The sequence below is a fragment of the Cygnus olor genome, chromosome 3 (genome assembly GCF_009769625.2).
Source record: "Cygnus olor isolate bCygOlo1 chromosome 3, bCygOlo1.pri.v2, whole genome shotgun sequence".
Classification (NCBI taxonomy): domain Eukaryota; kingdom Metazoa; phylum Chordata; class Aves; order Anseriformes; family Anatidae; genus Cygnus; species Cygnus olor.
Genome location: NC_049171.1, coordinates 12,635,407 through 12,650,173, shown reverse-complemented (window position 1 = coordinate 12,650,173; position 14,767 = coordinate 12,635,407). Strand labels below are relative to the sequence as shown.

Below are 14,767 nucleotides of genomic sequence, written 5' to 3'. Positions count from 1 at the left end.
GCCGTTAATATGCATAAGAGAAACCCAAAGATGTACTTTCTGCTCCCCTCCCAGGAAGCCATTAACTCCAGCTAACCTCCCAGACTTAATGTGGGGTTGCTGCAAAATGAAAATGAGGATGATCAGGTTATGTACCAAATACTTTGGCAATTAAGAAAGGAAAACAGAAAGTAGGTTTTCTTTGAAACGCCTTTGAGAAGTAAGAAAAACACCTCTTCCCCTCACTTCTCAACCTAAACACATTCAGCCTAAACAACAGAAATCTTGGTACACTACTGGGCTCAGTTCAGTTGTATACTAGAACCAGCTGTTCTCAGCACCAACTTCGACCCCCCTGCATTCCCCGCAGACATTACTCCAGGCAGGGCATGGGTCTTTGTACATCTTGCATCTGCCAGTGAAGCACAGGTGCAGTGGAAGTCGTAGGGCATCTGGGATAGGACATGATGCCTGTGTTGGGCAATTCCATCAAACCATGCTCCATTGTGTCCTAATCCCCAAATAAAGATGTTCTTTGGAAGGCAACTGCAGTCCACTCTTGCCAAATTCTGGACTTCATCCCCCCAGAAATCTACTCTTTCCTTAGATTTACCACTTCATATGAGAACAGAAGCACAAAATTGGATTCCCATGAAAATTCTGAAGATGGCTACAATAGTTAGGAACTTAAAGTAACTGGGATAGTAACCAGGAAGCCCTCTAACCTAATAGGAAACAACGTTGAGAAGTCGATACCTTAAACATCATTATCCTGGAAGCTCAAGAGATGCCTATGTTATTAAGAAGGGTTTTAAAACCTTCAAGCCTCCCCGGGAGCAAAATACAAAGACATCCCTTTCACAAAGAGATGAGGGAAGGAGTCACGCAATTTTGAAGTTTCGGATGAGAAGACGAGAGCACACCCCCGAGCACCATTTAGCAATTCAAGAGCATCAGTAAGGCAACCACGAGGAAGTAAAAGAGCTGGGTGGTAAGCTCTTTTCAGGCTAAAATGCTGGCTCACAACCACACCTCCACTTGACAGGGAACTGCCCTAGCCAACAGACTAGTCTCTCCCAGACCATTCCCAGTGAAGGTATGAAATTGAAGAATATTTACTGGATGAAAGAATGAAACACCGATAGAAATCAGATTTCCCTCACCTCAGATGAATGTCTTGATCACAGGGCAGGAGTCGCCCTCCCTTCGGCCTAATTAATTTTTTTTCCCCAAGTAACACAATTGCAGGTGAAATAAAGGTTTCCTACCACTACGGGACACTTTATGAGATGCTGACTGTTGTACTCTCCTGGGGAGAGAGAGATGTGAGCTTAAGTTACTTCAAGCTGACAAGGGGACATAGAAACAAGCTTCCTGCTTCACAGGTAATTGATGCAACTAATGCACCATTGAATATAAAGAGAAGAGGGAGAGAGAAACATCACTGCAAACATTTCTTCCCTGAGTTTGAATAAATAGTTTACACTTCTTATTTATTTATAAGCAAAACAAGGTTTTCAAATCCAGGGGGATCATTCCTGTCTAAGGATGCCAAAGACAGTTAGGCACAAGAGAGATGCCACTCTACTGAACAGTCACGGGAGTAACAGTGCTGGATGGATGCAGACGTGTAGCTCAGTGTACCTAATTTTCCCTACAGTAAAAATACAGACAGCAGTGCGCTTTCAGAAATGAGTTTTAAGAACACCATAGTTGGCTTTGAGGCATCTAATTGTAAAATAGGCCACTCAAATAATTTATGAATTCAGGCTGCAATTCAATAGGGAGAAAGATTTTCCCTCCAAAATACCATAAATTATACATATATATAAATACAAAGCTTCTAACAGCTACTTAAATTTTAAGTAAAGCCTATGTATATCAGAGAGCTATAGGACAGTACAGAACAGCTGTTATCTAAAATGTTAGCGTAAGTCCACAGATCCCTTTAAAAACACCAAACTACCTCCACAGCATTATTAAATTGTGCAAACTCCGATGCCCAGATATGACTCAATCTTTCAGAGCTCACCACAGATAAACAGGTGACCAAACGCAACATCCCAATATATTCCATTCCGTGTTCCATATATGACACCTCCCAGGACATGTCAATGCTATTCAACAGATCTGAGGGCAACAAGTTTATGAATCACATTTATTAACTCAAAACTCTGACAAAAACATTGGCAGTTGCGATAGGCATAGATAACACCACAAGTTGCATTGCTAGTGGAACCTTCAAAATGAATTTTTCACATTTTACAAACTTGATAAATTCCTTACACAGATTTATTGAAAAAAATAACTCTCAGACTTAGGCATTAGCTTCACCTGTTCCACTGCCATTCATCCAACTCATGATCTTAAAAGTCAACTTGTACACTGCCACTTCAAACAGGCCTTCCTTCGGAAGTATTATCATTGACAGGGGAAAAAAACAGGCCAAAACACACAGAAAGTTCCCATAGCGCACTAGTTATGTACTCTATGGACAAGTTGGTAAAGTAGACAAGAATATTTCAGCTGTTGGTAAGCAAAGGTAACGGTTCCTAAATTAAGTCCATAAGATATGGAAGATGTGAAGATACCACTCATGAGACTATTTCTAAACATTTTAAATCCATAATAATAAATACAAATCTTTTAAGCACCTGCGTGTCACTGCTGCCCTAGTTCATATCCATCCTATATTTGTCTTGTATCTGCTATTTTTCATGTACAAGCAACTACTGTTACCAAATCAAGAATTTGTATCAAACAGTATATACGGACGGAAAATAAGACACACATATTTCATTTTAATTGCAAGTGTAGATTGGAATTTTGTGAAAACAGAAGAATGGTAAAATCAGTACTTCACAAGAATTAGGACCTATACAACTCCCATCATTCACATTGCTCTCATCATCATTCATACATGAATGCATAGCAGCTTCTATTACAATTTTAATTTAAACAGCAAAATTCAAATTTATGACTCCATTTTTTGCAGCTCTCAAGCTGTCCTGTATTTTAAATATTTTAATTCATGTCTCTCAAACTGTTTTCTCAGATTTAATGTTACTGTTTTGCATTCATAGATAACGTAAGTAGAATGCACTGCTAAAAGAATGATTGATAATACTGAAACAGATCCAAATACATACTGAATTCAGTACACAGGAAATACTATGAGGTTTTGGCTCCTTCAAATTGATACATACTATTACTATGCACATTCCTCTGCCCACTGATACTATAGCTCACATTGACATAGTAAGTTTGTTTCCAAGGATTTAATAGGCGACCTAATGATGTCTGGATTGTATGCAGGTTTTGGATTTAGAATATATTTTTCTGTTTTGTATATAATGTGAACTGAATGATCAAGTTAATGTGCTACTGCATCTAGTACTAAAGAATGTCAGTGATTCCACAAAACTATTTTACAGTTTCTCTAAAAACTCCAACCAAAAGGGTATTTGGAAATACATATGATCAATTCAAGAAGTCTTATTTATAGTATCTGTACACCTATGAAATATAGTTTCCGTTAAGGTAGGAGAATTGTTATTCATCTAAATAATGTCTAGTATTTTTATATACATTTTAACCACTCATTTTGTATAACACATAACCCATGTAAATCTGCAACACACTGCATATGCAAATCCCTGACATCTTTGTGAGACTACCATAGTGCTGAGGACAAGATATTTTAGGCTGACAAAACAGTGTCAAAAACGATGTCATGAAGACAAGCGAAGCACACTAATAATGAATTACCTTCCCAGCACTGTAAAATTCACTAACAGGCTCACTATTATGGCAAAATGACATCTGCTGACAGTAACTATACAGTAGTACCCAAGATCTTCACCATTTTTCTTTTGTGAATTAACCAAGTATTTTTCATTCTAATTACTGGCATACGTTGTCTTTTTAATGACTTGTGACTTGTTTATTTTCTGTTTTTAATAAAGAACAGAAGTTCACAGGCATATGTGACTGCAAAAACAGTAGATGATAAAAAGTACAGAGCAGTATGCAATAAAATAATGGACAGTCATTAAGAAACCATGCAAATAATTCAGAAAGCCTCTCTTATGCTTGCCATAGTTTACATTCAAGTGAAACCTTAATGATCAGATACACTATACTACAGTGGTTCAAAATGCAGCTTAAGAATCTTATTCTTAGTTGCTACTTTATGCTTTTTATATATTTAAATTAAACCCTTTACGCTAGTCTCAATCTGTAATTTCATTAAAACATTTTGTGAGTTGTTGAACTTTATGATTTGTTTGTTTTTATTTCAGGCCTGGTGTGTGTGGGGGGTGGTTTATAAGAATGCAGTAAGGAGAATCCAGCATGAGAAATTACAAAGTTTATTCCCTAAAAAAATAAAATATCTTGCCGATGTATAAATCTTCTTTATATCTTACAACGATATAAAAGTTAGCATAACTGAGAAAAGGGAAGTATCAACTTAGTTCTTCTCTGTGTAATATGAGTTGGGGTATTTTTGTAGACCAATGCTGAGCATGTAAAATTCTTTGCCCACAAGGCAACCTCCTGTCACAACTGCATTTCATTCCAGATCTCCCCACCTAAGCGTTCACAGTCAAAGTCATTTTTATTTTTTTTTCTGACCTTGCAGATGGCAAGAATAGGAGAAGGAAAGCAAAGCAAAAACATCCCTATCCCCCTCAACTTACCCTTTCCACATGCACATACAAACTGCCTTTAGGAGCTGGTAAATAAAAACAGAGTGCAAAGATTCCCTGTATGGAAATCAAGGACTACCAGAACAGGCTGGAAACCAACACACATCACAACCCTCAGCAAGTTATTAGCAACAACACTGAAAGAATGGGAAGTTAAAAGTCTTTCTGTGCTTCTCTTGAATTATGGAACATTTGATTTTATACACTGGCATCATATATTACCAGGGCCTTAGCATAACAAAACCCAGATAAATAAATTTGAAGCTCAACTGTCTTGAAATTAAATTAGGGAAAAAAAAAAAAAGCAGAAATGCTTGTGTGGTATCTGTTCAGAGATTCAAACGATGAGATGAATTTAACATTGCAGAACGTGTTTTCCATCTGCTCTCTCTCATGCCTAGCCTTCACAATGGCACATCCTTCTAGAAATGGTGCTCACAGCACCCTGCATCCAACCATCTCCAGCAGCTGAAATAGAAAGTTTTCCCTAATAACTGAAGTTGTAAATTTGAACCCCCCTCATCCCCAGCCTCGAGCAATGGCGTACTTAACCCAGAGAAGGGCTACAGCCTTTTTGTTTGTTTGTTTGTTTGACTGATACCCTCAGCCCTGTTACAGCTCATCCTGGCACCTGGGCCTACAGGGAGCCAGGTGCCCACAGCACACCAGCCCGATGGGGGTCCCTGAGGAAGACATAGGAGCTCCTTTAGGGGCCGAGGCAGTTATAGGAGCTCAGGCACGGTCCTTTTGGGGCCGAGGCTGCGATGGGAGCTCCTTCTGGGGCCGAGGAAAAAAGCCTCTCCCCGAACGGAGGCTAAGATCTACCAGCAAAACGTTTTACCACGGAGGAAGGGAAAGCAAAGCGTGGCCCTGGTGCCCCGTAACCCCACTCGAGGCCGCTGGAGCCGGTGTTTTTGAGGCAACAGTTGGCCGCCTCCCCACCGGCATCCCCCCCACCCCTCTGCCCCCCGAGGCTGGCAGGAGGAGGGCAGGGAACGGGGGGCGGCCGCGGGTAGGGGGGCTGAAGGAGGGGGGCACAAAGGCGGCGGCGAGGAGGAAGGCAACCCCCGAGCTGAGATGAAAAAGATAAAAATAAAATCACCACAAAACAACACAGGGGCTGCAGAGCCTCCCGTCTCCCAGCAGGGCGCTGCGGGGGCGGCTTCTCCCTCCCTCCCTCCCCCCCTTACCCCCCGAATCTTCCACCCCCCAGAGGACGGGGCGCCGCCCGCCCCCACCGGCGGCCAGCCGCAGCCCCCGAGCCGCCTTACCTGAGCTACCCGTCGCCGCTGGCCGCTGCGGGGACCCTCGTCCATCCCCCGAGCCTCAGAGACAGCCGGCGGCGCGGCCCGGCCCGGCCCAGCCCAGCCCAGCCCCGCGCCACACTCGCAGGCCCGCCCCGCGGTGGCTGCGTGCGGCTGCCGCCAGCCGCCGGCCCCGGCCGGGCGCGGTTCCCCCCCCCCGGGCCCGCCTCCCGCTGCTGAAGGGGGGCCGAGAGTCCCTCAATGTCTCCCCACCGGGCTGTGTAGGGTCACAAGAGGGAGAAGGAAGAGAGGATGAAGCCTCCCTCCCCCGGTGGAGGGTGGGGAAGGGACGGCAGGGCGCGGGGGCAGAGGAGGCGGCGCGGTTTGAGATGAGGGGAAGAGGGAGAAGGAGGGTGAGGGGGGTATCCTGCCTTTCCACAGACCTTACCTAGGGTGATTCGTGCTCCACGTGTACCCCCCAGCCCAGCCCAGAAGGGTAGACACACCCGGTGGTGTTACCCCTGAAGCCACTGAAGAGCGGCCCCCACCCGCCCTATTCCCCTCAGCAACGGCGGCTTCGACCAAAAACTGCTCCGTTTCGACCCAAATCTGCCCCGTTTCTCACATTTCCCAGCCTGTCCCCTTCTCCTTTGTGGGCTTTTGACTCTTGGTGTGTGTGTGTGAATGCTTGAGTTCAGCAGGGCTGCAAAGACATTTTGTGTGTGTGTGTGTGCATTTCTGACTTCGCAGAAGGCAGCACTTCCTCAAGATGTCAAAACCAGATCTGAGCCCATTCACAGCTCGTGAAAATACTTTGTACTTCCTCTTACTGTTTGGGGGGTTAAGTAAGGTTAAAGTTGTAAAAGTGGCTATGCGGCGCTTGGTTTCCCCCTTCCCCAAAAGCCAGTCTATGAGTCATTTACAGGAAGAAAGAAAAAAAAAATAATTGCCTACAAGTAACTATTGGAAGTACAGCATAGAAATACCAGGTTATTTATTCACACCGGGGTTTTGCTTACTGAGCTCTGTAGATGTGAGATGCTGCAAGGCTGACCACAAAGCCATTGTAACACTGTCAGTGCACCCAGGAGTTCACAGCTGTGCTATGCCTTGGGAAAACGTGTCAGAGAAAAAGGGCCTCTGCGCGCTGAGCAGGTGTGATGCTCTTGAACAAGGTGAGTTTTGCAGTGCTCTGGAGCAGAGCAGCTCGGTAGAGCTGGGAGCATGTAGGATCTGCTGCTGACCTGATCCTCTGGCCTTTCACACCAAGTCAGCGTCCCAGAGCAGCAACACTTACATGCCCAAACTTATTTTCTTTACCCAGGCTGTGGTCAGATATCCTTGAACTATTCTCTTTTGGTCTGAAAATTCCAAATTTTCTGGTCAGAAAATAATTCAAGGGACAGAACTGGTCTATTAAAAGGCTTAGTCTCTGTTACAGTGGCACATATTTAATACAGCTATCCTTACAGGACCCAGCTTAGTGGAACACTAAACTGCTGGCTTGCATTTTTTATCCACAAGTCTCAAAAGTACCTTTTAAAAGAAGTAAAAAGCATTGCTCCACTTTCAAGCAGGAAGAATGGTCACGTGGAAAACTTGAACCAGGAGAGAGAACTGAACCTCAGATTCACAGCTAGCAACTTAATGTCCCCTTTTCCTTGCTTATTTTTCTGGGACATGTGTTCTGACCACTGTATAATGGACACGTCTTTAACTGTCTGCTGTTACAAAAAGAAAGAGCTGTCACCCATCACTGGTAAATACTCCCGTTCTGTTAGTGTGTGTTACATATGCTCTCAGAATGCCTGCACTGAATGCAGCTGGAACTTAGCCAGAAGAATATTTTGATTCTGGATACTGATAGTATTTAGGAATTAGATATGTCCAACTTTTAAATTCTGCCAAAACAAAGGGACTGTTATATATTGATGAAATGAACTGTAGAACATCTACCCAGCTTTAGCGTCACATACTGCCGTAAGACTGAAGTTGAACAGCCTTTAGGGGGAACGGCAGTTGAGTGATAGATTTCAGATTCTCAACTTTGGACAATGACGTTACAGACCAGGAATTAATTGTTTAGTCAGCTACTTGCATATTGGCCATGCCACAGTAACTATCTGTGTGAAACTGCTATGCCAATGCAGATGTGAGACAAATTCAATTTGGGACACATTTGGTAGGATTCAGATTCCTAAATAAAGCTCTTTCTTATCATTTGGACTCTATGAGGTGTCTTACATAGTGCCCAGCTTTTGCTCAGAAGAGGAGCAGAATCTTACAAAGTTCTGTCTCATATCTACCAGCTGCATGCCAGTACCTCAAACACCCTAAACTTTTTTTGATTTAAGGATGTGCTTGCATTTAGGCAGGTAAATTGTACCTCTAAAATTAGGTATGTAGACACTTAAATAATCTTAGACATTGGTCAGGTGTCTAATCTCCCACTGAAGTCAGTAGTAGTGTCTGGTTCTGGTGCTTTCATATGGGTGTCTCAAGCATCACAGGAAGCAGTCAGGTGCCTACTGGGGAGCGATGATATGGACCAGCCACTACAAAGCTGTGTTATCACAGCTCAAAGCTACCCAGGCTCCACTGAGCCAAGTTCTGAAGGGGTAAGCAGGAATATGCAGGGCATTTCAAGATGCCCTTGGTTATCTTGCTTTGTTTTCTGCCACTCTTATGGAAGCATGCAGGTCTCTTCTAGGTCCTATGACCCATACAGGTAGCTCAGACAGCTCAAGATGCCCACTGCTGCAGAAGTCAATCTATCTTCACTGCAATGGAAATTTAGATCCCTAGCTGAAGACAACTGCATACAGACAACAAAAATTTGGAAGTTTGAGTCTCACATTGAATCCCATCGAAATCAATTTGCTATCTTAAATCTCATGGAATTTAACACATTTTGTTGCACAGTTATGACAATGTATATGCAACCAGTAGTCATGGCTTAACTGGAACATTGTAGCATAGCATCAATAGCCCATTTTTTAGATGCTGTCTGTAATTTGAAAGATAACATAGAGGTTTTTGTTTGTTTGTTTTTTTGTTTATTTTAAATGGGAATGATTGAGTCATAAAGTCATAGAATCATAGAATCATTAAGGTTGGAAAAGACCTCTAAGATCATCTAGTCTAACCACCCACCTCCCACCAATGTCACCCACTAAACCATGTCCCTAAGTATGATGTCCAACCTTTCCTTGAACACCCCCAGGGGCGTTGACACCACCACTTCCCTGGGCAACCCATTCCAATGCTTGACTACTCTTTCTAAGAAAAAATGTCTCCTAATTTCCAACCTAAACCTCCCCTGGCACAACTTGAGGCCATTCCCTCTAGTTCTATTGCTAATTATCTGGGAGAAGAGGCTGACCCCCAGCTCCCCACACCTTTCTTTCACGTAAATGCAGAGAACAATAAGGTCTCCCCTAAGCTTCCTCTTCTCCAGACTAAACAACCCCAGTTCCTTCACCTGCTCCTCATAAGACTTATGTCATAGATTTATGTCAAGGCTTTTGGATAAGTCATCCACAAAGTTGGCAAATATTTGAATGACTATCTACTTAGGACAGTGTAGCCTTCTGTAGAGAGTACAGTGCCTTAAAAGTTTTGAAACTCATAGTTTTAGGCAGAATTGCACTAACAATCATCTGGATGCAAACAGTGGCCTTGGAACAGATGGAAAAGTGAGTTCTCTGCTTTTGATATTTGACTTGCCAAGAAGAAGTAATAGATTTATCTAGCAGTTTTCTCAAGTATTTAATGTAGGGGTTGATTTGTGGAATAAAAGGACATCTTTCTTAATATTCATTTTAACTCTGTACAGACTGCCATGAAAGAAGGGTTTAGCACCCACTTCAGAGATTACCAAATTCAAAGGAGAGTCTCTTCAATTTCAGCGGCCATTGAATTAGCCCCTTAATCACCTCCTCCATCTGGAAGTACTTTATTTTTGTGGTTAATGCAGAACAAAAAAAAAAAAAAAAAAAGAAAAAGAAAAAGGATAAGGCTAATATATTCTATAAAGTAAATTGTATGAATATTCAGTATGATCCTGTCATCACTTGCATAATTCATGGTACCACTGATACTGTTTGGAATTGTAGCTGTTCATCACTTATGAAGACAATCCTCTGTACTGTTCTGGAATTTAGGGACATAATTTTCTGAGTTATGAGTTATACTGCTCAAAATTAGGAGTAAAAACCGTAGATGAGACATAACAAACCAAATAAATAAATAAAGAGATGGTGGAGGGGAGGAGTTAATCTGTCATTTTATGAGTCTGAATTGTGTCTGAAAATGTTTCCTACCAGAGAAATGTGCTGCTGTGGTTTGTCAGCTTATTTTCTCTCCTCGCAAAGAATCAACTATTAGTAAGTGGGCAGAGAAAACTTCTGCTTCTCGGTTGTTGTGGATATCTTCCGCTTGAAGAGCTTGCTTTCTCAACATGCATTGAGCCTTCATTGGAAATCCCCTGTTTATTTCTCGCATCAGCTGATGAAAGAAATTAGCAGAAGCATGGGCAGACAGCCCTTTGCTGGCAAAGGGCCAACTACTGGAGATTACAGCAGCTACACTGATCACAAAAATATAGGAGTCCCCACTGAACACAGCTGGAAATCTGACTTGTATTTGTTTACCTGTTTGAAACTCAATATGTTGGAAATATAATCCTCTTTATAATGCATGTACACACCTTAAAGAGGTATACAATAAAATGTATTTATTTTATATGTTAAGTATATTCATTAGGCATTCAATGCAGACAATCTTCACTGTCAGTCTTACACAAATTAGACAACTTTTCTCAAGAAAGTGATATGATTAAGCTTCTGGTGTAGGCTTTTAAAGGTATAGATATGCATGCATGCAATTTAAAAACAGTTGAGATTTATGAAATATATTGCTTAAAGTAAAAAGTAATTTTATTTTTTTCATTTTTTACCAAGTCAGAATAATATACATTAAATAAAGAGACTTTGGTTACGTAATTGAATAGGAACATGGTAAGACCCTAGGATATTTTTTGGGCACGGTTCTCAACTGTATACAACTTATCCAAACATACACAGGCAAAGCATAATAATTGTGTCCCTATACACTGATACATGCTTATTGGTAACACTATAACACTGAAAATCATAAAAATTAATAACAGGAAACTTACCTTTTAAATTCAAAAGTTTATCAAGTAGCTGACATGGAATATTTACTCATTCTGTATTCTTCTTCTACAATGAAACTGCAGAGTAGTGGAATTATATTGTACAAAACAAAACAAAAAAAGCTCAGATTTTCTTGAAATAATATTCCTAATGAAAAATTAATAGCAATAATTGCAATAGCTCACCGGGTATGTAACGTTACATTTATCACTATTAATGTTAATAAGAAAATGTCTAAGTACCAAACTATTTTAAGCTGGTCGGCACAAACCCATTTTCATTTGCATCTAGCAAGATGTATCCTGGCAACCGTATATTTTTGGATTCGTAACAATTTATTCTATTCATTTTATGCAAATGAGGTAACCAATACTGCAAGAATCATGAGAATTCAAGATGGATAACTTGGATAACATCGTTCAGAGCTATATATAGATGACTAGGAGTGATAAGTGAATAATATATATATATATTTAACAATCTATTGAACATTTCTTTCCGTGTACCTACCCAGCTAAGGGGTTTATCTTGCACAATTCACATACTTTTACTCCAAAATAGAAAGAAGTAGCAACCCAAGCTGTGTCCTGTGAAGTAATGATTATCACGCACCACAGTCATGCTTCTGTTTTGTTCTTTTTGGGGTTGAAAATGCTGCATGTTTCCCAGACTCATACAGAGTTTAATCAGCTGGAGGGAGGAGGAAGAGCAAAGGCTCTAGCCGTTGACCGCATCTATGCATGCTGACTTGATAACTTGATAAGTTAGCACAGTATCTAGAGCAAACACAAAGCTGAAGCTATATATGGAGTTTCTATCTTATTATGTGCAAATGTCATTGAAAGGACACATAAGAAAACTTTTGGTTTCGGTGCATATCTGTGAATGATTTCAATGCATTTGCTATAGGATTAGGTTACAGCAACCTGTGCATCTTCAGTGCGTTCTAGTATCATCAAAACCTTGTTGGATTAGAGGAGATCTAAGGTGTTCAGCTGGAACAAAGCTCTGCTTATAAAAATGCAGAGCGTATAATGCCATCATAAGAACAAAACACTTATAAAAATAGTTAATACTTTTTTCTTACCTATGTTGTTCAAGAGCTTTCAGCCTGGATCAAACTCAATGAATATGAATAATCCAGAAGTTGGACCTATATAGTCCTTCTAAAGCAACAACAACTGAAGCTTTCTGTAGCAGCATAGCTGGTAGACCTAAGCTGGATACTACTAGATGTTCCTCAGTGAATAAAAGATACTGTTGTTCCACTCTGAGATAGTAATCTTCCACTACCGAGCAGTGAAACTCAATTATATCTAGAATAAATTCAAACTGGGCAACTGAAATGGTCCTCAGTCACTTTTCCTGTCGTTGTTTCAAAGTCAAATGTACCTATAGCAAGAGCAAGGGAACTGTTTTCAAAGTAACTCCTACCTTATACTGACAAAACACAATGTTCAGAACATGCTTCATGAGCTAATCAGTACAGCCTTCCTTGGGTACAACAGGCTTTTTAAAAAGAAAGGAGGACATAGCTGGTGAAAACAGTAATTTCAGCAATATGATTTTTCCCTATTGCTACATGGCAGTCACTGAAATTTTTGTCTGAGATCTTTGTTAGAGAGTTAAAAGGTCAGGACTCCAATTTGATGATCTATGAATTGATGAGCTATTGTTATGGGAAGTTACACAAGTATGTTAAAGTAAAGGTTGGTTTGCTGAATTAGATTCTTTGCTTTTATGATAGGAAAAGTCAGGATTTGAGCTGCACATACAGTCTCAGTATGGATCCCAATCCGTATGCATTATGATATCTTTTCAAACTTCATAAACAGGGATGTGTGATATATATAAACAAACGCACACAACCTCTGACTAGATCAGGAAGCAGGGTAGGTGTCTGATGGGACTGCATGAAAGTTATTGTTAAAATCTGTGCTCTGATATTTTCTAATTGTTGAAATTTAGACTTTGTAACCTTAAAAGCCAAGACATGGAGGGACCTGAACTTAGCAAGGGATGCAAAGAATAACGAGAAGGGATTCTATAGGTACATTGGTCAGAAAAGAAAGCTCAAGGAGAGCGTGCCCCCTCTGATAAAGGAGAAGAGAGAACTTGTAGCAAGAGGCATGGAGAAGGCTGAGGTACTCAACAAGTTCTTTGCCTCAGTCCTCGCTGCCAGTCAGGCTTCCCACGTCTCTAGAGTCCCTGAACCTCTAAGCAGGGGCTGGGGTAGCAAAGTCCCTCCCACTGTACAAGAACAGCAGGTTCGAGACTACCTGCAGAAACTGAACAGGAACAAGTTTATGGGGCCGATGACATGCATCCCAGGGTCCTGAGGGAACTGGCTGATGTAGTGGCCAAGACTCTTTTCATCATATTCAAAAAGTCCTGGTAGTTAGGTAAAGTCCCTGGTGACTGGAAAAAGTGAAACATCACTCCCATTTTTAAAAAGGGTAGAAATGAAGATCCGAGGAACTACAGACCAGTGAGCCTCCACTCTGTACTTGGGAATATCATGGAACAGGTCCTCTTGGAACCAATGTCAAGGCACGTGAAGGACAAGGAGGTGATCTAAGACAGCCAGCATGGCTTCCCCAAGGGCAGATCATGCCTGACCAATCTGCTGGCTTTCTATGATGGAGTGACTGCATCAGTTGACAAAAGAAGACTGACTGATATCATCTACCTGGACTTCTGTAAGACCTTTGACACAGTCCCAAATGACATCCTGGTCTCCAAATTGGACAGATATGGATTTGATGGGTGCACCAGTCAGTGGATAAGGAAGTGTCTGGATGGCCTCAGCCAGAGAGTTGCATTCAACAGCTCTATGTCCGGATGGAGGCTGGTGATGAGTGGCATCCCTCAGGGGTCTGTCCTGGGACTGGTGCTGTTTAATATCTTTATCAATGACATAGTGGGATCGAGTGCACCCTCGGCAAGTTTGCAGATGACACTAACCTGAGTGGTGCGGTTGATCCAACTGAAGTAAGGGGTGCCATCCAAAGGGACCTGGACAAGCTTGAGAAGTGGGCCCAAATGAACCTAATGAGGTTCAACAAGTCCAAGTCCAAGATTCTGCACCTGGGCTGGGGCAATCCCAGACAGGAGTACAGACTGGGAGAACTCATTAAGAGCAGCCCTGCAGAGAAAGACTTGGGGGTTCTGGTGGACAAAGAGGTCGACATGAGCCAGCGGTGTGCACTTGCATTCCAGAAGGCCAACTGCATCCTGGGCTGCATCAACAAAGGTGTGGCCAGCAGGTGGAAGGAGGTGACTGTCCCACTCTGCTCTGCCCTTGTGAGGCCCCACTTGAAGCAATGCATCCAGGTCTGGGACACCCAGCATGAGCAGGACATGACCTATTAGAGTGGGTCCACAGGAGGGCAAAGAAGTTGAACAGAGGGCTGGAGCATCTCTCCTGTGAAGTAATTTTGAGAGAGCTGGGGATGTTCAGTCTGGAGAAGAGAAGGCTCCAAGGAGACTTCATTGCAACCTTTCAATACTTAAAGGGGCTTATAAAAAAGATGAAGAGCAACTTTTTACATGGGCAGATAGTGATAGGACAAAGGAGAATGGTTTTAAACTAAGAGGGAGATTTAGATTAAATGTTAGGAGGAAATTCTTCACCCAGAGGGTGGTGTTGGACCTGGAG

At 41.9% G+C, this 14,767-nt stretch overlaps 1 protein-coding gene across 5 annotated transcripts in view; it reads right to left on the bottom strand.

The window, feature by feature from the left end:
* Nucleotides 1-6,110, bottom strand: part of CYRIA (CYFIP related Rac1 interactor A) — a 56,702-nt gene extending 50,592 nt beyond the window's left edge. For 4 of the 5 annotated variants that reach the window (XM_040551007.1, XM_040551005.1, XM_040551002.1 and 1 more), the window contains exon 1: nucleotides 5,960-6,109. The gene's annotated coding sequence lies outside the window, so the exon portion shown is untranslated. Of the gene's footprint in view, nucleotides 1-5,959 lie in introns of all 5 variants that reach the window. The other variant, XR_005818076.1, reaches the window with a different exon arrangement.
* Nucleotides 6,111-14,767: the final 8,657 nt, after the last annotated feature.